Below are 27580 nucleotides of genomic sequence, written 5' to 3'. Positions count from 1 at the left end.
AAATGTTTATCTTACCAAGAAGTTTGTGTGATTTTAATAAACGTTTGAAAAAATCAATTTATTTCACCAATTATGTAACATTACAGTAATACCAGTTGCTTTATGTTTATTCAACGTAAATCTGAAACAACACTTTGCAATGCAAATTCCAGAAATAATGCTCTTGTAGATATATTACTTTATGTATATGATCGAAAGATCAGAGTAAATTTCTAGGAATAGGTGCGTAAATGAGGTACTTAAATATTTTACGTTCCATAAAAGGAAAGTGAAGAATTTATTTTTATTCCTTCCATTGTTTGGTTTATTTCAGTCCTTTGCGAATACAATGGACATTCTATTATAGTGAATCTTGCATCGCATAATATGGTTTTATTGTAAAGAACAAAGAAGAGTTTCTGTGACATTGTGAAAGAAACAAAAACAAGATACATTTCTGTATCCTAGAATTACAGACATACTGATTACCTCTTTCATATTGTAGTTTTTAAGCATAACCTTTTCTCATGTTAATATTTCAGTAACTATCGAAATAAGTAATAAAAAATATCTGAGAGCATTTAGATTTTATATTACGCCCAAAGGGGCGTTTTTTTAACTTTAGTGTGTTACCTTCATTTATTAAATATAATGTTCTTCGCACCTAAACCATAAAATTCAGTTCAACATCAATATCACAAAATATTTAAAAATAGCATATCTTTAAAATTTCCGATACACAGCGTCGTGCTTTGAATTTTTTTTTTTTCAAACAACAAAATATAATTTTCAGTAGACCAACACTAGAATTTTGTTCGAAATTATATTTTGTATATTTTGTTTTGTAGTGGTTAATGTTGTCCGAGTTCGAATCCCAAAGAAGGCCTGGTGTTTGTAAGCGTATAATGTCTTTATTGTATGGTTGCACTTAAAATGCACTGCAAGTCTTCTCGAATGATAGATATCCTTCGACCTATTTCCCGTAGTATTATCCTTCAAAAACTGGCACATAACAGAACATATTCCTTTTTTCACTTTTAAGTTGCCCAAGGCCCATGCCAATGGCATACAGAATAGTGCTTTCCTCGCCACGTTAAAATGTGTAGGCTTGATCTGATGCTATTGTCAAACAAGTGAGATAAATCACAACAATAACTCGCAAGTACTCAATTCCCATTGTGAAAGTAAAAATTCGAAAACTTATTCTTATTCAAAAGTGTAATTTAATTAGGTAACAACAGTCAGTTAGCGAAAAGGAAAAGCTCGAATAAGGATGCTGGTTTTAGTTCCAGCTGGAACTCAGAAATTTCAGAAAAACATAACAACGATCAGAGCGGAAATGATTAAAAATTATAAAAATAATGTTATGATTAAGTAAGGCAAAATAATAAAATAAATATTTAAAATAAAACTATATTAACTTTTATTCATAAAATACACTGTAAACTAAAAACGTATCGAAAGCAATAAAATGCCGGATATTCGTAACACAAATCTTTAAAAACATGAGATACAATCCAGCATAAAGTAAGACTCCGAAACATAGCCTAAAGTGAAAGTATAGCATAACATATATTTGATATTCAATGAGATTCTATTCTGCTATTTCTTCCATTTCTTTATTCCATTGCATTTATTTAACGTCAAAGATCAAAGTATTCATGAAACAAGAATATTCTTCATGAAAAAATATAAGAAAACGAAACCTTGGGCTAACAGTACCTCCACAGGATTAGGTTGACAATTGAATTAAAAGCGCTATAATCCGCATTTGCTGTAAATATAGCCAACACACAGGATAATATTAGATATTATTAGATTATATTAAATAAATATGTTAGCAATATAATTCTTATCACATCGTTGGAAGAAAGCTAATGTAATAAATTTCTTTTTCTAGTGAATCCAGTAACGTATGAATGTCGAAGAAAAACCTAAGTTATAAAATGGAATGCAAAAAGAAGCGTACACGAAAGTAAATATAATAAATTCTATGTAACAAATATCAAAAATAATATTCAAAATTAGAATGCTGAATATGAAAATTAAGATAAATCACTGAATCTTATTATGAGACTTTCTTTGTAAAGCAATTAAACTGATTCTGTAAAACATAAATTCCTAGAAAGTATAGTAAAGTAATATATTGGCATTTCCTTTACTGTGAGTTTGTTTTTATGTTTTTTTTTCCTTAACATTTCTTTAAACGGCTACATTTTCTTCATTAAATCTAAATATTAAAATTCCGCCGGATAATATGTAAACCAAATTTAGTGTTTATATTATATATGGTACTTTGTTTTTATCTGACATAACTTATATAATTTAATCCAAAAAAATTAAAGAATTTATTTTTGTTTATTTTTTATGCATAAAAATGAATTGGTACAAATATTTGTATTTATAATTTTGTTTATTTTGGGGAGGTTTTGTTTTTTTTTTCCCCCTTCTTTCAAAATTAGACAGCCAGTTCTCTGTTTAAACTAGATAATTTCGTTTCTTGCAATAATTATTTCTAGATATTTCTAATTCAAGATTTTTTTTATAATTTAAATACATAAGCATAGTTCAAATCGCTACTTAATACTGTAATAATAATATTAATGATGTTTTTTTGGGGGGTCAATCAGTGGCATAAGCCAAAGCTTTATCCTTCTATGAGAATACACAATACTAAACACAAAATAGGAGGGTAAGAAGTAAGTGGAAACAAGAAATATTATTATTGTCCTACAAAATTATACAGTATGTTAGACACATTGGTTCCGAAATATGAGTTTATATATCTATCGCTTTTTATAAAAGAATACAAAATTTACAATAATATATATTTAATGCCATAACTGGGTTGTGAATGCTTTTTACTTGGCAAAAAAACAATGTTAATACTTTGGCATGGTTTTAGATTTTTCTCTTTGAATTATGATAAATATTTCAATTCTTAAAATACACTATTTTATAAAAAAAGGTCTTGTTTTTTCAGCAATCATGTGAGAAGTACGGTTAACATTTGCTATTTTAAATTTATTTAAACGCCTTTTTACATCTGCACAATTGTAGAGTCGTTAGATTTGGCGAAGCAAGAAATAAGAAAAATGAGCAATGTCCTCGATAAGATTCAAACTACAGACCTCTCGATGCTAGACGGACGTGCTTTTCAACTACACCACGAAAGCACGCGGTAATAAGGGTGTAAACAGCTTACGCAATATTTACATATTGTAGAGGCTTTTCAGTTGAAAACTAATGAACCTTTCAGTTCAAAGTAATAATTTTCCATTGTAACTAAAATTGTGAATCATCTTAACATTTCATGTAATAATTTTTAAATCTAATTTCAAACAAGAACCAATAATTATATTACCTAGTATTAAACTTTTTTGTCAAAGTTTTACTCCAGAAAACTTTTTCTGTGATAAATAGTAGTAGTAGTTGGTTTAATTCATAAGATTTATGATTTCAGGTTAAAATTTTCGGATCGCTAGATTCATTCATGTGTACATACAATATTTCCGAAGTCTTGCAAATTTGAGTACTCTGTGCATAAGAAATTTTATGTTATTATTTGAATATATCTTCAATGAAAGTCACAAAACCGACATTAATGAAAGATCTCTGGAAGTGCTTGTGTCGCATTTCAAGTAATGTCCTCACAATGCCCTCCCCCCCCCCAAAAAAAAAGAGTTTCAAACAACACTTTTTTTTTTCCGAAGATTTCTTGCAGCAACACACTGTCAGACGTGTTCCCATGTGACAAGAAATCATCTTCCCGAAAGAAAATCGTGAATAATGCGCCAAATGTGAAGCCCCATCCTCTCAGAGCCATCCATTGAGATCGAAGACCGGAAGAAAGGGACCGTGAAATATCTCGGTCTGCTGCGACCACACGTCAACGCCTGGAGGGCCGAGAAAAAGGACGGGGGAGGGTTAGCACGTGGTCAAGCTACAAGAGGACCCTTACGCTCAGTTGGACGTCCTCTGGATAAGAGGGAGGGATGAAGGATAAAAAATATTAACGCCTCTTCTGAGTGAGCCGCATTGAATTGTTCGATATTTTGGTAAAATGTCTCTGGGTGTTTTGTCCAACTTGATGTGAAATGAAGGGAAAATCCAGTGGTCATTGATGCAATTGGTCATCGATTACGTATTGCTGGTGTGGGTGATGTATGACCGAAGTTGCGCAACAAAGTAGTCTAAGTTCTTAATAACCACAAACTATTGGAAGACGCGTATTAGAAAGCTTTAACCATTTAATGTGTGAAACAAAAGCACGACAACTTGGACAAATTGACTTTTGGTACTACCTTCAAATAAAAAAAAATTAATGAGTTTTTATAGAGAAGCTACTCGATTTTCAGTTTAGAGAACTCCGTTATTCCGATAATGTACATTACACTTGTCCTGAATATGCAGTAAAACATTAAGTGTCTATCAGTAGCTGACTGGAGTAGGCCGCTTTACAACAATTACCCATCTTTGAAGAAAGGATTGGCTAAATGGATAATTCATCTCTTTTTACACATATAACATAAATACGATCCAGTGTTCCTGCCGATTATCCTCCTCGAAGGCATCGCTCTTAAGCTAGATAACCCTCTCGGTACTTTGCCGTGATCATTTATTCAGCCAGCCAGCCATCAAAATAACACCTCACCCTGAGAGGATGGTAGTTAGTAATGCCGGCTGCCATATAGTTGGGCCAAGGTTCAAATCCCGAAGAATACATAGGATTTTTGTGAATGTATAGTATATTTACACCATGGAGCCCTTAAAATATCTTCGCCTATTTTAAATCTCATCAAGAGTTTAGAGGTAGGAAAAGAAGGGTATCAGATCCTTGGACTCGATTTTAGGGTATTTTCCATTAATATTGGAACGGAGCTAGATAAACTCGTACGTGTCAAATAGAAGATGCTCAAGGGCTTTAACAACGATAGGAAAAGAAGGGTATTTTCCATTAAAATCGGAACGGAGCTGGGCAAACTCGTACGTGTCAAATGGAAGTTGCTCAAGTTACGATAATTAACAACGATAGTTACTATCCCTTATATCTAAGGTGAAATTTATGAATTTAATTTGGCTTAGGTTCAGATAGAAAAGATTAATAATAAAAACAATAAGAAAGCATATAAAGGTTAAATAAGGAAAATAAGGAAAAGAAAGCTAGAAAAGTATTTAGTGTGCGTTCTACATGTTCTGTTATAGTGACATCCAAAATTGAAATGCTGCTGAAATGTGTCTTTATATATAATGCTGAATAAATAAATATGCTTTAAAATAAAAATTCTAAAAAGATTTTATGCCTCGAAGAAGCAAAATATTCTACAGCTTTCCACTAATTTCATCGAGTAAATTACAAAATAAACAGACAAGTGGTGTCATCTCTCAAGAAAAATTGAAAGGAAAAGCAACAAAAATTACGAAGTAAGACTTTTTAATACATTGAAAAGGATGAATTTATAATCAAAACTGTTAACTTAATTTGGTAAACGTGGAGTGTTTGAAGGAAAACTTATTTACCTGTCGAAAGAGTTTTTGAAGGATTTTTAACGTAAAGAAATGTTTAAAAAACGCAGACATTGAGAATAATTCTTTTATAAGGAATGATTTTTATTCTTTAAGGAAAAAAATTAAAGGAGAATAATTTTGAATAAAATTAATATTTATTAACATAAATGAACATATACAAGTAAACTGTACTCGTGTGTAAAATTTGAGAGAATTTGCAAATTGCGTCTATTTTTACTAAAAGTATTGAACCAAGCGTACTAATTTTGCCGCTGAAGAATTATTCAAATCTTGCAGAGAGAGGTTTGTGGCGATTTGTGTACTCGTACTCCTCTACAACTTTCACCGTGTTTCTCGCAAGAGTTGGGCAATTTTTATAAGGTATTATTTGTCGGACAGGGGTCTGCTCACCCAACTGTCATAAACAAGGTTTCTATGATATAAGAGCTTTGCCGATACAAACCACAAACGAGGACATCCGGCGACCCACCCGCGTTCATCAAATATAAGCGAAGGCTTCTTTAAACTACCAAAACTTTAGCAGAAAACTACCAAAACTTTAGCAGAAAATCGTAGATTTGGATGCTCGTTACTACCCCCACTAAACGTTCTGCTTTCATATTTTTTTCTAACTTTATTAAGAACGTTTTTTGACGGAAAACTTTCGTTACAACCAGATGCAATATAATATATAATAAAACGTCTGATACAAAAGACTGATTTTAACCGCACAAAAGTAAAGGAAGAAGAGCTTAGGATAACTGACTAAAAATAATGTAGATCATAATATAAAAACCAAGGAATTAGGAAAGAACAAGCACGACATAAAACACAGAGCGGGTTACAATTACAAACTATAGCAACAAAAAGACACCACCCAAAAAAACAAACAAAAAAAAAAAAAAACCCGTCAAACCAGTACACCAACTGCCAATCGTTCACGATATAGTGGTTAGATAATCCAAACGGTATAGTGGTTAGGAGAGCCGACTGCGATACCGAAGAGTCCGGATCCGAATCCTGGATGTAAATTGTATATTCCCTCGTAGGAGACAACGTTGGACGCCTATTAGGTGCCTCCACTATGAAATGTCCAACAAGTCTGGCTTTAGGAATGGTTAATGCTGAAAAAAGGATTAAAGAAAAACATAGATTATGATCTTGCAAATTAAATCTTGCGAGATATTCCGGGAAGCGTCCATGTAAACTGATTAACATCAACATGTTTTAACGAAATTAATAATTTATATCGTATTATTTCGAGCTTTTAGGAGTATTTCCTTCTTTTTGCTGAATGCAGCCATTTATCTGATCAGTGGAGTGGGATCTACTGCCACAAGTACTCCTCAACTATCTCCTGTACAGTATGCCATCACGCTGTGCAACCTGTCTAGCTCTAACAAGGGAACATACCCATAATCGAGTAATTGTCTTTTCGATATCACAACTTGAATTTGAGGTGTCCCTGCATTATAAGTTTTACTGATAGTCATACCTACATAAAATAACTTTTCAATAGTACACTGAGCAAAAAACAAGTGGGACAGTTCTATATCTCCCTTTCTACTGGGACAATTGACGAAATTCAAATTGCGTTTTTCATGTCTCGAAAGCGCGACTTCGGATACATATTAGATTTACATATATCAGCATTCTAACATAGGACACAAAATCCGACTTTTTTTGAAATGATACGCCAGTTTTTTTTCTGTATTTCTATTCTACGACTCAAATTATGCCTAAATAATAATTTTTTTTAATTTGGTGCGAAATTTACGGAGAAATTCAAATTTTATCTTGGCGTATTATTTTCAAGTTTTCGCCAAGAATAATTTACTTGGCGAACTTTTTAATTTATAGCAACCTATTTTCCTTTTCATTTTTTCATTGTAGACGAGCGGAAAAAAAGTCATCTTTCATCCTTTCAAATAATTTTAACAAAGTGCGTAAAGCACATTTGGCGTTATTATTGCTCACAGAAAAAAAAAAAAAAAAAAAGATGCCAAATTTCAAAACGCTCCAATATGTAAATTCGTGTGTAGCTTGAGAGATTTAGAATAGAAAACTCTATTTTTTTCCAGGTATGCTTATACGGTATTTCTCCCGCCTTCTTAGAATGCCTTCGTAGTGTAGCACCCTGGGCGCGTATTCCAGAGGTCCGTGGTTCGATTCCCAGCGAATACGTTGCTCATTTTTCATCTCTCTTGCTTCGAAATATTCTAATGACTCTACATGCTTAGAAATACATCTACTTTAAGATGATGGTAAAAATTGTATAGATTATAATTCAATATTGTTTTCGAAAAAAATAATTTAAAAATACAAATTTTAAAAATAAATCATAAAAAAATGTGCGCATTGTATTTGGATTAAGCCTAAATTTCAAATTCTGGAAGAAAGAATCATATTAATAAATCTAGTATATCAAATTCAATTAACTTTGAGAAGCTAAAACTTTGGGGAGCTAATTTTACAGCGTCATGTATGCGCGACGCAACGATTTCACTCTTACCGGTCCAGCGTCGCGTATACGCGAAGAGCTCCGATCGATCTCTTCAGCCCAGCGTCGCGTATACGTAACTTGAAAACGGAACGAATTTTTGAATTTTTAAATGCCAGTAGATAGTACTAAATGGTTGAGGTTTTCCCATCTGTTAAGTCATGTGGCTTTTGACCATCATGTATGAACACCAGTTTCTGTTCCGTGTTTCTGGTTTTTATTGGTGTAAGCAAACTGGGATCACAGCTCTTTAAAGTAAAAGGGACACCGACGTGTTTGTTTATTTCATTAGGAATTTGGTTGTTTCGTTATCTTCGTTTTTATTTTTTGCGTTTTTCGTTATTAGAATGTGGGGTAACGCATCCAGCTCAATGTTTTTATTTTTTTGCATGTGTTAGGAGAATGTGGGAAAATGCATCTAGCTGACTATAGCGGGTGCAATGTCGCTGAACTTTCATGATGGAAAAACTCAGACCAGTTGTCCTTTTTTATATTTACTTTTAAACTTAGCATAGACTTTCTTGGTTAACTGAAAAGTAACTTTACAGCATTATCACAGCAGGGGGAAAATATCAGCTCTCCCGATGCGTGATGCATCTTACTTGCTCAGCGTGAAAAGAGCCGTCATTATACTGTGTGCTGATTCTCGTTTTGAATTGTTCCACGTACAGAAGAATTACTAAATTGGAATTTAATTACCTACAGATAATTATTGCTTAATTTCTTTTACATTTCGCATTTGTAATTTTGTCTCATGTGTATAGCATTTCTTTTCATACTTATAGTTATAATTTTATAGTATTTCGCATGTTTTATATATTTCCATTAATTTGATATTCTTTATATTAATGCATATTGAAAATTAGTATATTAAGTACGTACTTCAAAAATTGAGGTCATTATATTAAAAATGCTCTTTTATTTAATTTTTTTTTTTTTTTTTTTTTTTTTTTTTTTTTTAAAGTAGGCCTAACTGCTGAAAATGCGTGGGCCAGTGGCGACGTTCCATTTCCGAAAGTTCGGTCCCATGGTTGCGCTTCGTTCTCCGCGCCCCGGCCCTCAAAGGGTTGAAAACTACTCGTGCAATTTTTACGAAACTTGCCAGTTTGGCATAGTTTGAGTAGTAGAATCGAAATATGGAAAAAAATTGACATGCCATTTCAGAAAAGTCCTATTTTGTGTCAAAATACCTATATTAAAATAATGCTATATATAAATCTAATACATATCTTAAGTCACGCTTTCGAGACATGAAAAAGTCAAGTTGAATTTCATCAATCGGCCCGAAAGAACAGGAGATACAGAGCTCTCCCATTTTTTTTCGCAGTGTACATCTCTTTCTACGTTATAAATGTCTATTCATACCAAATTTCATTAAAATCTGTCCAGTGGTTGTTCGGAAATTTAACATAATATGCAAATTTTCTTAATTTTGCGCACAAGTCTATATTACATGATTACATCTGTGGTACACAAGTACAAATATTAAACTATTCTTAAATTTAATTCCAATTACCATATATGAAATTCAAAGCGAAAAGAAAGCTTAGAACATTTTTAAGAACAATCTTAAAATTAATTAGTTATAATAATATACGAGAAGGTTTCCGAACACGACACAGCCTCGTTAGTGTTAGGACATGTCAAAATCTTTCTACCGAACTTCCAAAGAAGGCTTTTGTTGACTTTCATACATAGAATAACTGCGAAAATAACGTTATGAATATTACTAAACTTCTTCAAACGGCCCTCAAGGCATGTACTGATTATTATCGCAATATCATAAAATCAACTCTTATATCCTCTTGTTAATAACAAAGGATACTCTTGAAAACAGCATTATAATAAGTGATGTTAAAATAACATTTGCGCAATAACGGATGGTTGATGACTTCCTTAACTAATGTTTGGTTTTTAAATTAGTCTACCAGTCAGTTTACGTTTTCATGAACAAAGACGTCTAGTAAAAATAATATGATCTTACTAGCATAACGAGCCATTTGACAATAAAAATTATGTTTCATGCATCCGTTAAAGTAAGTACACTGATACTGTTATTTCTATACTATTTTTATTATACATTAGTGATTATGGAAATGAATAAGTGCAAGTGAAATTACTACTTTTAATTACATTTGAGTTTTTGTCTTGGTATATCCATATTTAGTTACTTTCAAAGCAAAGCAGTTGGTTTTATGTACGATTATTCTTGGAATAGCGATAATTTTTGCAAACTAATTAATTTCATTTTCTGTTAGGACTGAAATGTGAAGCGATAAATTTGTACAGTGATTATGCATTATCGGTGCAAGAAACATAAAAAATGAGCACTGCTCTCAGCGGATTTCGAGCTGCAGACCTCCCGATTGCCACCGGATATACTTTCCATTACAACACGAAGATAGTTACATTCGGTTGCTTTCTGGTAAATTTTGAGCACAGACAATGACAAAGACAATCACAGATTGTATGACTTATCTCACTGGTCCGACAGTAGCATCAGAACAAGCTCACGAAATACGTCGTGACAAGCAAGGGTGCGCGTATCGTTAGCAAGACCCTTGTACACTATACAGGTGACAGTAGGACTTTATTCAGTTCCGACCCCCAATTTTGATGAAAAGCACTCGGGAGGACGGGTCCGACGCTCTCTCACTCCTCTTTCCCTACCACCAACCTCTCGAGAGCACACTCAACTCGCCGGATATTTAAAGTGCCCCCATATCGCACAGACACTACACCTTTACAAACATCCATGTCTTCTCCTGTATTCGAACCTGGGCTCTTCGACAGGCGGTCAGCGTCGCTAACTACTATTCCGGTTGGGCGGGTAAAAATAATTATAGTGACTCTATCGTTACTTTTTATTATTCTATGTGATTTTATATGATGCGCTTTGAGGTCTAATAGTTTTTCTAGCTTTCAAAAAGCAGCCACAGGTAGAAGAGATCGAGATACCAGGATTTCACCATTGGTCCTACAGGCATAGTTTCGTTATTGTTTGTCTGCGACGTGTCCATTTCCGCTCCAATTTTAAGGGAGAGCATCCCGGGGAGCAACCAGAATCTCCCGCCCTTCTTCCACTACCACAGCTTCTCCGAAGTTCATCAAGTAACCTGCCGCCTAGACACTATACTTCCAACACTATAGATCGAATTATAAACATCCAACCTTCTCCAGAATTCGAATCTGGGCCCATCGTACAGGCAGCCAGCCTGACATTTAGGCAGAAAATTCTAGTTTTAGTAAGCATATTGGTTAAAAATTGCAAAAGTGCTTATTACCTCTGCAAAGGAGTTAATATTTTAGTGAGTCCTGATTTTGTGAGACAATTAAGTGAAGGTAATAAATGCAGACTTTCAATGAAATCTTTTCTAAATATGTATAAATTAGACTTGATGACCTGGCAAGTAATTTTATTTAACCTTTTATTATCAATAGTTTCTTTTATTATATTCATTATTTAAGTTCCTCATCAGGTTGAGGCACCTGCTGCTTTAATTCCGGTAAGACATGCCTTAATTCCAGTCAGCGTAAACGTAAAATATCTGGACTTACTTAAACACCTTGAAAGGCCTCCAGGATAAAACTACAAAGTAGCCAGTTTTATGTTTGAAATTCATCGCAGCCTAAATCCAAATCTCAGCAGGAAATGGTTATGACAGTTCCTGCTTACATTTATTCCATCAAAGGGGGATTGGAATGCCATAAGTAGAATATCTGAAAGATTTGTGTTGCGGGGCTTAGAAGAATAATTTCAGTAACTCTCGGCTTTCCTGACTGGGGTGGTTTCGAATCGTAAACTCCGCCGATGACTGCTCATCTCCCTCTGTTATAAGAAACGAACAAAGCCTTGAAATATAAAATGGTGTTACCGCAGCTAGAAGGGGATTTGCAAGATTTTGGACTCAGATGGGCAGGGAAGCTCTTTGCCATTTCGTTTTATTTCTTTGTGCGTTTTCATCCTCCTTGCTTACACAGAGTGTGGTTTTTGATTTTTAATGATTTAAGTTAGATATTTAATTTTATTATTAATGAATTAGCTCTTAATAAAATAATATTTATATGTTATCAGTATTTTATTATAAAGAAAGCACAAAATCAAGGTGCTAAAATTATATCATTATACTTTTTAACAAGCTGAAATTTTATTTTGTTTACTATTATAATGTTGAAGGACAAAATTGGAATCTGCGATGTCTGGAGATTTGATCGCTGCATGTTACCTTTATATTATTCACTGTAGCAGTTCCAACGCACTGAGAGCCCCTTTTTTGAACCATAAACGGTTTAATGATGAGATTTTTTATACCTCTAGTATAAGGTATTTCTCCCACTTTCTTAGCATGCCCTCGTGGTGTAATGGCCAGCACACTAGGTCTATATTCAAGAGATCCGAGGGTCGAGTCCCGGCGAGGGCATTGCTCATTTTGTCATGTCTCCTGCTTCAAAATAACCTAACTCTCTACAGAAGCTCATCAAAATCTATGTTTGAAAAAAGAATAAATTCATTCACGCGATACACATTAAATAAAAATTTAGCTCAAAATGGAAATGGGTTTTCAGTGCGATTTAAACTGAGTAGGCATATATTGCTATTCATGTCAAGTAATATTTTGATTTTAATAAAATTCCCACTTTCCATTACAACACTAGACATTTGAGTGAAAAAACAAACAAAAAAAAAATTAGAAAGAGTGAAAGGCAAGCATTAAATTCAGATTTTAAAATCGTTTCCGAAATGAAATGCAATAAAAAATTATTGAAAAGTGAAAAATAAAAATAAACAATACGGAAAGGATCAAAGATAAAAAGGATCAATCAATAGAGGAATTTCTTTCTCTCATTTTTTTTTCTGAATTTCTCTCTCAGAATTTTTTTCTCTACCTTATTTTATTATAAAAAGGCAGCATATAACAGCTACACACACATACAGTATGTGTTAAGCTACTGTTTGCATTATCAGTGACGGATCTAATCAAATGCAGACGATTATTGGTTAAGCAATGAAGGAATAAAAATTATGACTAGATTTGCAATTGCGTGATATGTTGTCTCCCTTTGTATCCATCAAGAGTCAATTGCATTACCATTGAAAGAAATTACAAACATGAACACAGTAACACATCTTTATATTATTTCATTGTGAGGTTTAGTTTAGCTAAAATATTATTTTTATATGAATTATATTCTGTACTTTCTATTTCTTCCGCCAACCATCAACAGAATACAAATTACCAGACTGAGTTTAAATAGCGAGAGAATTTACGAACAAGAAACAGAGAGGTATGGCAACCCATCAGAGAGCTCTTTATCCGGATAAGTCTACCTGTATGCCGATCTAAGCTTTGGTTGCGATTTTGTATTTGTTAAATTGCGGGCTAAATGCCGTGATCCCTGAACTTGGGTTACAGAGGTGATGAAAATTATCCTCTGCGTCACATAGTTTTAAATATTTGAATTTCTAACACCCCGCAGGCAACGGTAGCTAGCTTTTATTACATTTTATTTTCACTAAAAGATGTATTTTTAATTAACATTTTAGCTACGTGTTACCTCTCTGGTAGGCGTAGTGGTTAATAATGCAGGCTGCTTATTGCTGAGAGACACTTCGGATTCCAGAGAAGGTAGGGATACTTTAGGCGTATAGTGTCTGTGCGGCATGGGGTCATTTAAATAATGCCGAGCTGAAAGATCTCTCTTGTGGTTTAGTGTTAGGGTAAGAGGAAAGCTAGACCTTCAGATTCGCCGGCGGCTGTTTTCTATCAGATTTGGAGTAGAGCTATAAAGTTAGTATGGTAAGACTAGAACTGTACAACCAACGGTGAAATTCTGGTGTCCCGCTTACTTCGGCCTGTGCCTGTCTATGTTTAGAAATCTAATAAGTGCGAAGATGAGAATTCGTCTAAGCAAAGGATGGTTAAACATATTTAGTTGAGTAACTGATTAGGTTTAAGCTTACAATATAAATAACTTTCCATCATTTTATGCAACCGAAGTAATTCATTACAGAAACATAAAATAAATGAATTAATTTGAAAATATGAATGCTCGCCAACAAATCAATCATTCGTGTTCCAAAACTAGTTACCAACTGTCAAAAGGAACAGGCCACCATCCACTTCATTCAAGTCCCTAAGAAGGAGAGGAAAAGAGAGACCTAAGAATGGCAAAAATCAATTTCTTGCGGTTGCTCTCCCTCTGTGTACAGAAAGCGGAGAACGCATTACTGCAGATTAAATTTAATGGAGTGAGTTCTCATTGCGAGGGCTGTTTTCTGCCGGGGATCGAGGCAGCGATCCCAAAGAAATAAAATTTTCTTCCCCATTTGGTATAAGCATCATCATACGAATCGCATCGGTGGATTTTCCTTGAAAGAAAGGCTCTAGTAATATGGAAAGGTTTTAGGCATTTCAATTAGAGTTCTAAATTAACGGGTTTTGGAGATTCCATTGGAGTACCTTTTAATTAAAATTTTTTAGTGTTATTCGTTTTAATAACTTTCAAAACTTTCTTTCTCAAACATTAACGCCACTAGATCTTCTGCACTTATTTAATGAAGTAAAAGACTTAATTATTCAAGGTATATCTGTATGTTTTTCTCACTGCATCGCTTACGCGCGGGGCTTGACACTAATATTTCCCATGAGTGCAGTGATAATAATTTTTATTCTACGAGAATGAAATTATAACAATGGCTTCGGATTTCAGGTGTCGGAAAATTTAAAGTATGGAATCAAACACAAAAGAAAATGATCGAATGACTTTATGGAATGGGATCTTCTTTAGCTATTACTAGCTTTACTTCCTGATAAATTCTAGCCAACAGCTACAGGTAAATTAAAATAAGCAATGAATGAAAAAAATATCTAACCAGGTACAGGTATAAATGGTGCGATATACACTATACACTTTTTTTGGTGTCATTCTTTTTTTTTTTTTTTTTTTTACCGTAAGGCCACTACACATGGTCAGGAGGGTCTGAGTGTACCCCCCCCCCAATGTATTTATTACACTATACACTTACAAAACACTACTACCTTCTCCGGAACTTGAACCTGAGCCCAATGCTGCAGCAATCAGGAACACAGACAATAAAAAATGTGTAGATAAATGCATGTGTATGCACATACACCTTTAAAAGTACGTAAACTGGCAGAGTCAAATTGAGAACGAAATCAAATAAAGTAGGAAGAAAATTGTGAAATTATTTGCTCGTAAATAAATTCGACAGTGAGGATTTAGCATTTATTCAATGGAGAAGGAATCTTAATTTTTCAAGCTTTAGCTTTGTATACTCAGTATATTCCGATGTATAACGTGCACCTATATTCAGACTGCATTTTTTCATTTTTAAGTATATTCGCAACATAACGTCCATTCTATTGTTTCAAAAGAAATCCGATAGATATACGCGCGATGTTTTTATCTTTCGAAGTCATTCACTCAAAGATTTTTCCCGTGTGTAGGGAAAATGCTTGAGGGAGAACATAATTCTGCAAAGAGGGTATTTAATGCAGATGTGCACAAGGATGTTATTCTAGGGTTTCGAACACATGGAAACATAATTTGGAGTAAGAATCCACTTTCGACTCGAATGAATTTGCGAAATCAGGAGTTATATATTATGAATGAATGAAAGCACAATAATTGATTAATTTTATGTAAAGGAAATTTTTCGATAAGGAAAAATTACCCAATAACGAACATTTTTGACTTAATAAGGTGTGCCATTTCTTTCAAATAAGCAGCTTTTAGGTAAGTGTAGAAATCTAATTTATGTATGCTCTTATTTCCTTATTTTTAGATGTATCATTTTTATATTCCTCATGTAACACTCATCCGCACATTTCGATCTCATTTTTTGTAATAGTAATAAAGTTCGCGCTATAAGCCGGAATATGCATATTTCGTTGGATTGCCAATTTCTAAAAGCAAAAATTGTTCTAAATCGTTGTAAGTTTGAAAGACACCAATTTTTCTAAATCACTGTAACTGCGAAAAGCACCAACTAACTGCAAAATATTTTTTAAATGTAATCGGCAGTTCCGTGAGGCTCTGCGGTGTGGTCTAAGTAGTTGCAGTTACGCAGTTGAGCTAAACCTACTTTACCTTATGGTTAGACACTGGGTTTCACCGTACTTGACCTGAGTTGGCGTGTACTGGAGTTTGCAACGAATATTTCTATCAAGTGGGACTATTTCCTATTTTGATAAAATAAAAAAATTGAGAAGTGAGAAACAAAACTGTACAAAATTAAGTGAATACAAATCTGAATGATTAACTTATTTATTGCTTTCATTCAAAAAGTTTTTAAAAATAATTTCTACTACCTCAAGCTTTTTTAGCCCAAAGGCGCATTAACTCTAATGGGATGTTGTGTCGTCCACTATAAATGATACATCACTTTTCAAACTGTTGTTACCAGATATTATCGCCCTGAGTTATTTTTAAAGAAATTAAATAATGAAGAATCTGCATATATGTATGTAAGCTCCGTGCACTGCGAAAAAACGGTGGTACCCAGGACAATCAAATTTTGAGTAACGTAGTCCTCCACTCGAAAATGCATGAACCTGGAAGCCCAAATTTTATATTTCATATTTTACAAAACTTAAAAGAATTTTTGATTAACAAGCTCAACGATTTAAAAACGGCGAGTGGCAACACTGCGCGGAATAAAACATTTTTATCTTCAGAGCGCCAGACTGTATATCGGAAATTCTAAAGATATAAGGTATTTCTCCCACTTTCCTAGCGTGCCTTCGTGGTGTAGCGGTTCTGCACGCTGGGCCGGTATTCCAGAGGTGAGTGGTTCAATTCCAGGCGAAGGCAGTTGCTAATTTTTTATCTCTCCGGCCTCCAAAAAATACCTAATGTCTCTACAGTGGCGCCCGAACTAAAAGGGTGTTGTATGATGATTCTCCCCACCCAGGATTTGGCGATTGGGTCCCCTAAAAACCCTAGTCGCTCTTTAAAAAAGGGAGTATATAAGGTATTTCTCCCATTTTCCTAGCGTGCCTTCGTGGTGTAGTGGTTCTGCACGTTGGGCCGATATTCCAGAGGTCCGTGGTTCGATTCCCGGCGAAGGCGGTTGCTAATTTTTCATTTCTCCGGCATCCAAAAAATACCTTATGTCTCTACAAAGAAACACTGAATTTTTAAATGTTTTGTGATTTTGCTATTGAATTCAGTTTTTATGTGACATAAGTGCGAAGAAAATGACATTTAATAAAAAACGTTAACACACAAAACGCTAATGATACAAAGACAAAAAAGTTTTGCAAGGCATCTTACTGAGAAAACGGAACATTGATGTGACGAACTGAGACTGAAAAAAAAAAAAGAGAAAAATGAGAAAATTAACACTGCGTCGGAAAATCTAAACATACGTTGCAATGCTGCTATTAAAACTTTTGTAAGTTTGCTGTTGATTTGCATATGACGTAAGTGCGAAGAAAGTGATGCTTAATGAATGATAAAGCTAAAATGACAAAAAGAAATAGATTAGGAGTGAGTGCAATGCCAGACTGGTAGACTGCGGGCTCAATGAGAGTGTAAAATACCTTAACAAATCTTTCTGAGCAATCGTTAAAATCTAAAGCCTTTCATATTTTTACAGTATCCTTACGGCATATATTTCTTGGTGGATTGATTCATAACACTTGTACTATTTTTTTCTGTATCCAGGTATTTCTGTATTTTTTCTGTATCTTATTCAACTATACGGATGTGAACTATTAAATAAAAACCGTCATATAATTTGAAAACTATAAAATGTTCAATCATTCATTTAAATGAAAGAAGTCGGTAGTTGAAATCTTAATTTCTGTTCGAAACAGAAATTGAATTAATCGTGATAGGACTGAATCAGCATCAATTTAGGGCATTTTGGTATATTCTAATATAATCGGGTTGCCTCTATACAACGCTAATTTGGGGCTTTAAGGAGTAGGAGCGACATGTATATCGAATCAGCGTCAATCGGGATAAAGTAAGTTGTACGTTTTTAACATTGTTTTATAACACGTAAGTTATTTGTAATGTTTGAACTATTATAATCTTTTATCTATGATACTAATAAAGCTTCCATCAAGTAATAATTTTTAATGCTTGCTATTGCTATATTCTGTTAAAATATTCTCCACTGTTGTTTGTATTGCTTAACCTCTTTATTAAAAACCTCTTAATTAATTTCTTTTAACAATCACCTCTTTTTTATAACATTTAATAAAAAATTATTTTCTAATATTTTTGTTCTTGTATTCTATTCAAAAACTATTGCAATGATTGCATAAAAGTCCCTTATTTATGACATTAATATAAATTTTAACAAATAATTATTTTTTAGAGCTTGACATATTTGTTTTCTGTTAAAATTTTGTCAGCTACTGCTTGTGTTTCTTGAAAATAATTCTTATTTAAGATAATAATATTAATTTTAATTAAATAACTATTTTATATTATTTATCATTACTATATTATATTAAAAACGTATTATTGCTTGAATAACAATAATTTATTTATGACATTAATGTAAATTTTAACAAATAAATATTTTTGAATATTTATCTCTTTCATATACTGTTAAAAGTTTATTCACTCATAAAAACAAATTAACCGTTTGAGAAATTTTTACACTTGCATCCAAACAGGTTCGCTGGAATTTGAAATTTCCATCCACTTTCCATTTGCTTTGTAACATAAAATAAATGATCATATTAAGTTCCTTAACGTGAAATAAACGATCTTATTAAATGCCTTAAAAAGAAGCCGATATCTACTACATTCACTAAATTAACATCATTTCGATCTTCCCGTAAAGAAGCATTATCAATGGTCCCTGCGTTATACACCGAAAATAAACGATCTGAGTTCATGAAAGCGAAAACCCTAGCTCAATAAGCAAACCAATATCAGTTTTCTATCGTTAAATGTAATTTATTTACGAAAAAGGGCGTTACTTGTACAGTAATTCTATGCAATTTCTTGTCATCGAGCACTATACATCATCAAGAAACGCAGCAGAATTATTTCCATAGGGGAAACTAAACTTGATGGTATTTTCAGCCATGGTGAAACTTACGTATGTGACTCACACAACGTTAAAGAATTTTCAAAATTAAAATATTAAGAAGTAAAGAAAAGTAAATTTTAAAAAATTACATGTGTAAAAAATAAAGCTCATAAAAAAGCTTTCAGGTTAAATATAAATTATTTTCAATATGCAGCAAAATTCAGCTTCCCTCATCAATCTAAAAAGGAAAGACTATCCATTTCGGAAGTCAACCGGTGGAATTTTCCTTCTTCAGGAAACAATATTTTAGTTAAAAGAATAATAGAATAGAGTAATTAAATAAAGTAGATGCTTAATGCCACCTCATTTTAAATAAAATACGTACTTAGAGTCCTCTTTTGAGTAGAACAGTGGAAAAACGGTCATTACGAAATGAAGTTTGCAAATACTTTACGATACTACAGATTGAAAATAAAAACCAATAAGTAAATTCATATACACTCTTTTGCAAACAAATCGAAGCAACATGAAGGAAGTGGTTGATTTTGATGAAATTGAATATGTGTATAGCTCATGCAAAGATAATAAAATGATTAAAAAATCAAGGTCATAGTACCTGTTCATGGTTCACAATCACCTATTGAGCGTTCAAATTAGTAGCTGCTCGAACGGCCCCTGGCGGCAATGCATGCTTTAATTCCTCGAGGAAAGGAGTAGTAGAGGTTCCTAATGTCAAACTGTGACAAATTCTGCCTGGCGTTCATCAGTTGTCCCTCCAGATCTGCGATATTTTGTAGTGTCCGAATATGGCGGCTTACCATGTCCCAGATATGTTCGATTGGTGAAAGGTCTGGTGACCTTGCTGGCCAAGGAAGGGTATCAACCGCACGGAGACAGTCCAGAGATATGCGAGCGGTATGTGGCCTGGCATTATCTTTTTGGAAAATGGCCCCAAGATGATGTGCCGTGAAGGGTAATGCAACCGACTGAAGGATGGTATCAACATATTGTTGAGCTGTTAGAGGTGTACGGAGAATGATTAAAGATGACCTGCTGTCATAAGAAATAGCGCCCCACACCATCATACCAGGTGTTATGGATGTATGCATTTGTAAAACAAAGGCTGATTGGGACCGCTGGCCCCGTCCTTTACAGACAAGAACACGGTGGTCATCTGCTTCAAGAGTGAAGCGGGATTCATCGCTGAACTCTATACGATGCCAGTCTGATGGCAGCCATGATGATCGGCTGCGACACCACTCCAGACGACTCCGCCAGTGTTGTGGGGCCAAAGACAAACGTCTTAAAGGCGTCTGTGAGAGTAACCCCTCTCTCAGAACAAGCGCCGTGAGATGGTGGACGGTACCACGGGAGGTATAGGCGTGGTTGTAGTGCGTTGAATAGTCGACAATGATACCGTTGTGGCGGTTCGGGCCTGGCGAGCAATCATCCTATCTATCTTGCCTCGCATTTGTACTCCTTGGCCTTCCAGGGCCTTCATTTCGTCGTCAATTACCTTGTAGCAACCACTGTTGCCAACATCTTTGCACAGCAGTGTGCGTACGCTGCAGATGGCAGCCTATTGCTCGGTATGACCATCCAGCTTCACACAACCCTATAAAGCGACCACGTTGGAAGTCGTTTAGTTGTCTGTAAAGTCTTTGATATCGCTCTAATGTCATCTTTAGTTACTTCTTTACGGAATTACAATGAAACATAACAAAAAAAAGAGATAAATTTTCTGCCTCTGTTACTGGTTTTATACTCTGCGAATTGAGCACTAGAAATGCGCGCTATAATCGCAATTCCTGTTCATTTGCCTTGAAACTTTGATCATTTTGCATGTTCGATCAAGATGTTTTTGCATACCTAATTTCGTCACAATCGCAAAAGTGTGTATTTTTAATACGGAATGTTTTAAGAAAGTGTAATTTATTAGCGTAAGAAAATATTTTTGTATAATTTGACTAAAACTTTGTAAAAGGGATTCAGAAACCAACAGGGATGAAAGATTTGTTTATTCGCATCTTCACAGCAGAATATTCATGTTTGAGAGAAATTTCAAACCTCTTTTATCTTCAACGATGTAGCGAGAATTGGCAAAAGAAATTTCTCAAGTCGAGTCTAGAATAGGGTCTAGACCATGAATTCTATTAATATATGCGAAAGTAAAAAAGGCAGTTTAATTTCATAAAAATAATTCTGATATTTTTAAAATATTGTTTTTTCCCTTTTAAAAGATTAGTTATTCAGACGTTTTAACATTAATATCACATGCATCGATATCATCAGCATCACCAGTAGGTACACTGAATAAATGCTTAGAAAGAATTACTTTTGGAAAACGGTGATCTTTTGTTTATCATTCCAAATGCACTCGGCCTTTTCATTTGAAAAAAAAAAAAACCAAACAAATTTTGAATTTATGAGTAATACCTAGACTGCCATGTAGTTTTTACATTTATTTATAAATAAGTAATGCCTAGATTGTCATGTATTTTTTACATTTTTTATGAATGATTTAATGGAAGCCAAAAGCAATCAAAAAGCTGCTTAAGAAAATCTTTACATGGAAACTTAAATAAAGAAAGTTATATGTAAGTGCACTAAATGACTATGTGTTAAGTGCATTAGATAACACCAAAAAAATAATAAGTTACAAATTTAAGACAGTCTACTGGTCTGGCATTATATAATTTTTCTTTCCCATTTTCGGGTAAAAATAACCTACTTAATAATTAAAAGTAATGTTCTATATATTTTAATAAATAGTTACACTGAATATACACTTAAAGTTGAATGTTTTAAGTACGTCTTATTTATCAGAGAGCGAAAAACAAAACTTTTCTTCATCTTAATGTCTTTTCCATTTCGTCCATTGAAGTATAATTCCATTAAAATAAAAAGGATAAGCTTGCTAGTTTTCTCACAAACGATCAGCATCAACTCTGTTTGCTGCCATAGAAGAATGATATTTGTTTTTCTTTTTTTAGGCACACATCTTCTGTTTCTAAATACCCATTCCCCAAAAGACAGTTTGCTTCCCTCCTATCGTTAATCTTCATTGGCGAAGATTGTCCTCACTGTATCGATCACACAATCGAAATCGAATTCGCTTTCAGAGTTTCAAATTGTTTACCTTCTTTTCCAACACTTCCAGCGAAATAGAATTCAATGGAGGGCAGAAGTTTTCTTTTTGATAGTTGGAAAATCTAATCGCTTCCAGGATGTCGTACGGTTTGTCTATCTTTAGAATGCAATATATTTTGATAAAACCGTGATCTTAGGCACAATGTCAGTGTTATTGCAATGTATTATTTCGAAAGGCAAGCAATAGAAGGTTGTCATAAAGTACTGAGTCCATCGAGTGATGAATAATGAATGACTTAAAATGAACGTACCCATTTATATAACACATCAAATTACCCAGCAACTCAAATTTCTTTTTGACATATGTTTTAAATTTTAAATCAACTAAATATGGGTTTCTTTAGTGGCAGTATTACAGTCATTGAAGTCAATTTTTAATTGCAAAACAGTACCTCTCTCTTATTTTTTTTCTTCTTTTTTAATGTTCAAAAGTTTTACTTGCCAGAACTAATCTTACAATTTCAATTAATGACGTGAGACTGAATTTTCATCCGTTATTGAAAGTACATTACAGAAAGCTATAGTATAAAACAGAAACTAAGTAAACGAATTGTAAAGATAATTTCAAAAATAGGATGCATTACCTTAAAACATTCCATACATTGTTTTTACTCACCTATTCCGTTTCTCATTACATGTCTGTAAATTATTCCTGATGTTGCATATTGGTCCCATCATAAATTCCCATCACTTCATTCTGCCATTACCCAATTTTCATTCAATTCCGCTGTATAGTTTTTGCTACAGACTGCTCGCAAATTTCAAGTTTAATTATGGACACCCTGTATTTTACATTGGAGACAAACGTTTAGGTTATAAACTTCAAACCAAAAAAAAAATACGATAAACTCTATGTACGACGTTCTAGACATTATAGAGATCACAGAATGATTTTGATTTTTTTGTAAAGACGGTTGTCTCGGCGATATTCAAAATTGATATTTACTTAGGTTCTTTGAAATGCAGGTCAAGTCTTCCGGTTACTTACCATTCAGAAAAGGTGATCGCCACAAAAGCGTTCACTCTATTTGATAAAAATCTATGACTCAAGTATTCAGATATCTTTTGACATGTATGTAGTAATTAAATTAAATCGAATTAAAAACTTGATTTCATACATTTTATTCTTGTGTTTGACCAGGAGGATAATTTATTTGGTTTGTTTTCAAATGGCTCAACACTCATGGGCTATCTGTCTTCGGAAGGAATGCTTTCATGGATGACTTTCTAAGGAAAACAAGCTTCTATCTATTTTACACATGGCGAATACCAAGAAAACACTCATGCAGTCAGTCCATTCACCGAGATTCGAACCCAGGTTTTAAAACTACCAGTGTTCAGCTGTCTTAACCGGTCTCCCAAAGATGAGCTCATAATGAAGACACATCTAACAGCTTCTCTTCTCGCTCTGTCCCACCAGTGGCCGAATGGTTAAGATCGCTAAATGGTGGGAGATCGACTCGGGTTTGGTCTCAGGCAGGCAGGCTGGTTGCACAGTTGGTTTTCGTGATTTGTTTCACGTGTAACGGGAACACGAGCCAGTTTCTCTTAGATAGTCAGTCCTCTACAAACACATCCCTTCTCCTAGGAAGATGTCTTTCTTATTCTTTGCCACATTAAATCAGAACTTGTTTTATACGTAGAATTGTTTCCAAGTATTCTGTAAAATGTTCTCCTTTACTCTTGCAAGCAAAATATATGAAATGAGAAAAAAAATAAATATATTGATTGAACACTAATAACATGACATTTCTTGTAATAAACTTACGAAAAAGATTTTATTGAAATGAATGGGTTTCCCCTCGTTTAAAGTATAAAAGAATATATTAATTTAAGATAATAAAGATTTCTTAAATATTATGAAAATGAATCATTGTCTTCTTTTAAAATACATGAATTGCTTCTTCATCTTGAGCACATATCGGTTGGCTTCTTTTCACGTTTGGACTGTTTCTCTTGAAATACAAAACATCTCGTGCTGTAACCATAGCAACCAAAATCTTTTTTAATCAGTACGAACCATACGCCGTGTCATCATCTATCAGCTTTATTAGGTAACAACAGTCAAAAGTTTCGAAATTTTCTGAAACTTTAATTTACCTTCCCTAATAAGATTTCTTCGAAGTGTAAAGAAAAGGGGGAACGTTGTCAAAATTTGAAAGTTCTTTTCCCGAAGTAGATCTAAATTAACTCATCATCTTGGCTTCAAGTTTTTAAATTTTTGCCTTTAAAAGTTTTGTTTTTAATTTGTAAAAGAAACATATCAAAGATTTTCAGCTGCTGCACTTAAATTAGGCAAAATGAGAGAATTAAAATCGAAAGCAGGAAAATACTATAAATCTCTAATTATAGTCCATTTGGAAATAATACGGTGCGTTCGAAGAAAAAGATTATTCCTTTTTCGTTATTGATTTTGGTAAGAATAAATTGCTTCAAGTAAGCCTGCAAATATTTTCTTAAATTTTCAGTTTAACTAATTGTTTTCCTTTATTTTAAAGCATGCAAGTTCATCAAATAATCGAAATCGAATATTTGTAATAATGAAAATACTTGTTTATTTTAGAAAATTATTTATAAACTGAAAAAAAAAATCAATTTTTAAACTAATCAGATTAAAAATAAAGATTCCAAATAAAAAGAATTAAACAAATGTCCGAAAGCTTTCCGATTTTATATTACGCCCAAGGGGTATTTTTAACGTTTTATGTGTTACCATTATTTATTAAATATGATCTTCTTTGCTCCTAAACCATAAAATCTAGTTCAACAGCAATATCGCAAAATATTTAAAAGAGCATATTTTTAAAATTTCCGGTACACAGTCTCGCGCACTGGAGATAAAAATGATTTCCCCCTCCCCTCCCGTTTTCCATTGCTCACTTTGAAATCGTTGAGTTCCTTAATCAAAAAGTCGTTAATGTTTTACAAAATATGAAATAGATAATAAAACAAATTCCAAATTAGGGCTTCCAGGTGCCCATATCCGAATGAAGAGCTACGTTACTCAAAATTGGTGTTTCTAGGTACCGTTGCTTTTTTACAATGCGAGAAACATACATACATTCATGCAGATGCTTCATTATTTGATTCCTTAAATATATGGCAGGGCTTTAATATTCCGTGGCAACAATTTGAAAAAAGAAGCGCCGCTTGTAGTGAACCAATGCAAAATGTCAAAACGAAATTAATAGCTCTTCTGAGCAAATTGCCCCTTTGACGCTAAAAAAATAAATTAATAATTAAATAATTCAAAAAAATTCAAAGTGATTAATAAAATTAAAATTAATTAAAAATTAAATTGATTAAAAAATTTTAAAATTCTGCGAACCAAAGTTCTTTTAAATTGAAATTAGCATTAAACATATGTATTTTACTTCTTTTATAAATAAAAGTAATATCAGTTACGGCCACTTAATAAATCTAAAGTTTCAAAAAAGATTAAAAATTAAAACTAGGCCAGCGTTTTTAAGTCTTTTTATCCTAGCGAAAGCTTTGAAATAATATAGGAATTTTTGGGACAGATGACATAAAATTATTAAGTATCATATTAATATCCTTCATTTTCAACTTTTTTTCATATTATTATCCTTCTTTTTCTACTTGTTTCTATATCAGTATCCTTCTTTTGCAACATTTTTAATCTTTCCAATACCTTTGGATCAGCATTTAAAAAGCTCTATTATAAAAACATATTGGATTAAAAACTTCCTCCATAAACTATCGCATTTCTTCTAACGTCTATCTTACTTCTAATATCAATCCTAACAAACTTTCGCAAAACGTGAAAACAGTACGCTTTCACAGGTATTACAAGAACGTGACTACACGTACTTTAAAAATATAATCATCCCAAAATGGAAAATTTGCCTTGCCCAGTATCTGAATTCAATTCTATTTAACCATAATTCAACGCACTACAAAGTAAGAACTTCAGATCTCTGGTTTAGTTTCATTTATTTGGTTTGGGGAAAGCACGCGAAGGCTATCTGTCTCAGGTCTGGTAAGCCTTCGTGGAAGACGTTCTGGAAGATTGGCTCGCACCTACATTACACATGGGAACAACTACGAAAACGTCCACGCAGCCAATCCATTCGCCTGGAATCGAACCCAGTCAAACAACCAGTGTTCAGAGTCTCATAGGCCGCTGATAGGCGCTAACTGCGAGTAGCCACTCAAGGCACTATTAAATGCATGCTTTAATACTCGGAATCAATTCGGGTTACCAATTCGGGTATTACTACAAATACCAATGCAGCCGTAATTCATCTCACCTGCACCAAAGAAAATTGTTTTTAGAGTTTGGCTAATTGACGCGGTGTGATCTGGTCAAACAAATCAAATTTTCAGCTGCTTCGAGGAAAGCGACATACAGTTTTGACTACAGAACATTGCGCTAGGTACCTACAAATTGAGAGCTGCAGGTGAACTAAGTAAGGTGGAACCTCGATTCAGGAATGTAATTCGTTCCTGACGGCCATTCGTCATTCGAAATATTCCTAAAACCAAAATTATCTTTACCGCAGGAATTAATGTAAAATGGATTAATCCGTTCCTGGAACACAGATGATTGTTTATTTAAACACTACAAGACAATTTTCCGCACAGGAACATAATACACGATCAATGGCAATCATTTAGCAAAAAGATATATACGCAGTATTACACGGATAAAACAGGTGAAATTTAAGTTAATTTTATCATACCTGTATGAAGGAAAATTAACAGTATATGTGCAAATGATGAGGAAGAGAAGTGGAAGAGATCCTATTGTTTAAATGAGGATTCCTCTTCAATAAAAATACCAGATAATTAACTTTCTTAGACATTTTCTTTTATATATTATATATATATATATATATGTCATAATAAAAGCACAAGGAAAAGACGGAACACTGTAGATGCGTGATTAGACCCATACTGAAGAAGAATTTGATTGCGTAGTATTAAAAGAACTTGGCAGTCGAGGCAGTTTTAATTCCATTTTTATTTCCAATCGATATTTGTGGCCACAATCACTTGGCACTCTAGTCGTGCCTTTCCACAGAAGATTTACATTTTTGATATTGTTGGGATAGAAAGCAAGCCAGCAAAATTACATCTTAGCACAGTAGAGAGCAAAAGCTGAAGTGCGTAGTTATGAAAGATGGAAGCACGCGAAGAGAAAAGTTTTGGTTTACAATTCGGTGATTGGTCGTCAAGAGGCATCTGGTATTAACGGTTACATAAGATCGCATGATTAATTTGAAAGATGTAAAATAATAAAAAAAAATACGATGGCTTTGCTCTTTGCGAACCAGCATCCTTTAATTAATTTTCTGCAATTCAGCATCTCCCCTTAGACCATTACCTTCTAGAACATTCGCACCTATTACATAACCTCCTCATATAAATGCTGCGTCATAAGTTTTTCTACATTTTTCTAGAAG

The 27580-nt window shown here is 33.6% G+C and overlaps 1 protein-coding gene and 1 non-coding gene across 2 annotated transcripts in view; one reads left to right on the top strand and one right to left on the bottom strand.

Moving 5' to 3' along the window:
• Ddr (discoidin domain-containing receptor 2) overlaps nucleotides 1-27580 on the bottom strand; it is a 933786-nt gene that overhangs the window by 612551 nt on the left and 293655 nt on the right. The window lies entirely within an intron of this gene.
• On the top strand, nucleotides 17007-17080 carry TRNAI-GAU (transfer RNA isoleucine (anticodon GAU)). The gene has a single exon. It is a non-coding gene; the product is annotated as a tRNA-Ile (tRNA).

This window comes from Stegodyphus dumicola, chromosome 12, assembly GCF_044657685.1.
Source record: "Stegodyphus dumicola isolate Sdum_Otavi_A_Nest chromosome 12, ASM4465768v1".
Classification (NCBI taxonomy): domain Eukaryota; kingdom Metazoa; phylum Arthropoda; class Arachnida; order Araneae; family Eresidae; genus Stegodyphus; species Stegodyphus dumicola.
This window is presented reverse-complemented; position numbering and strand designations above follow the sequence as displayed.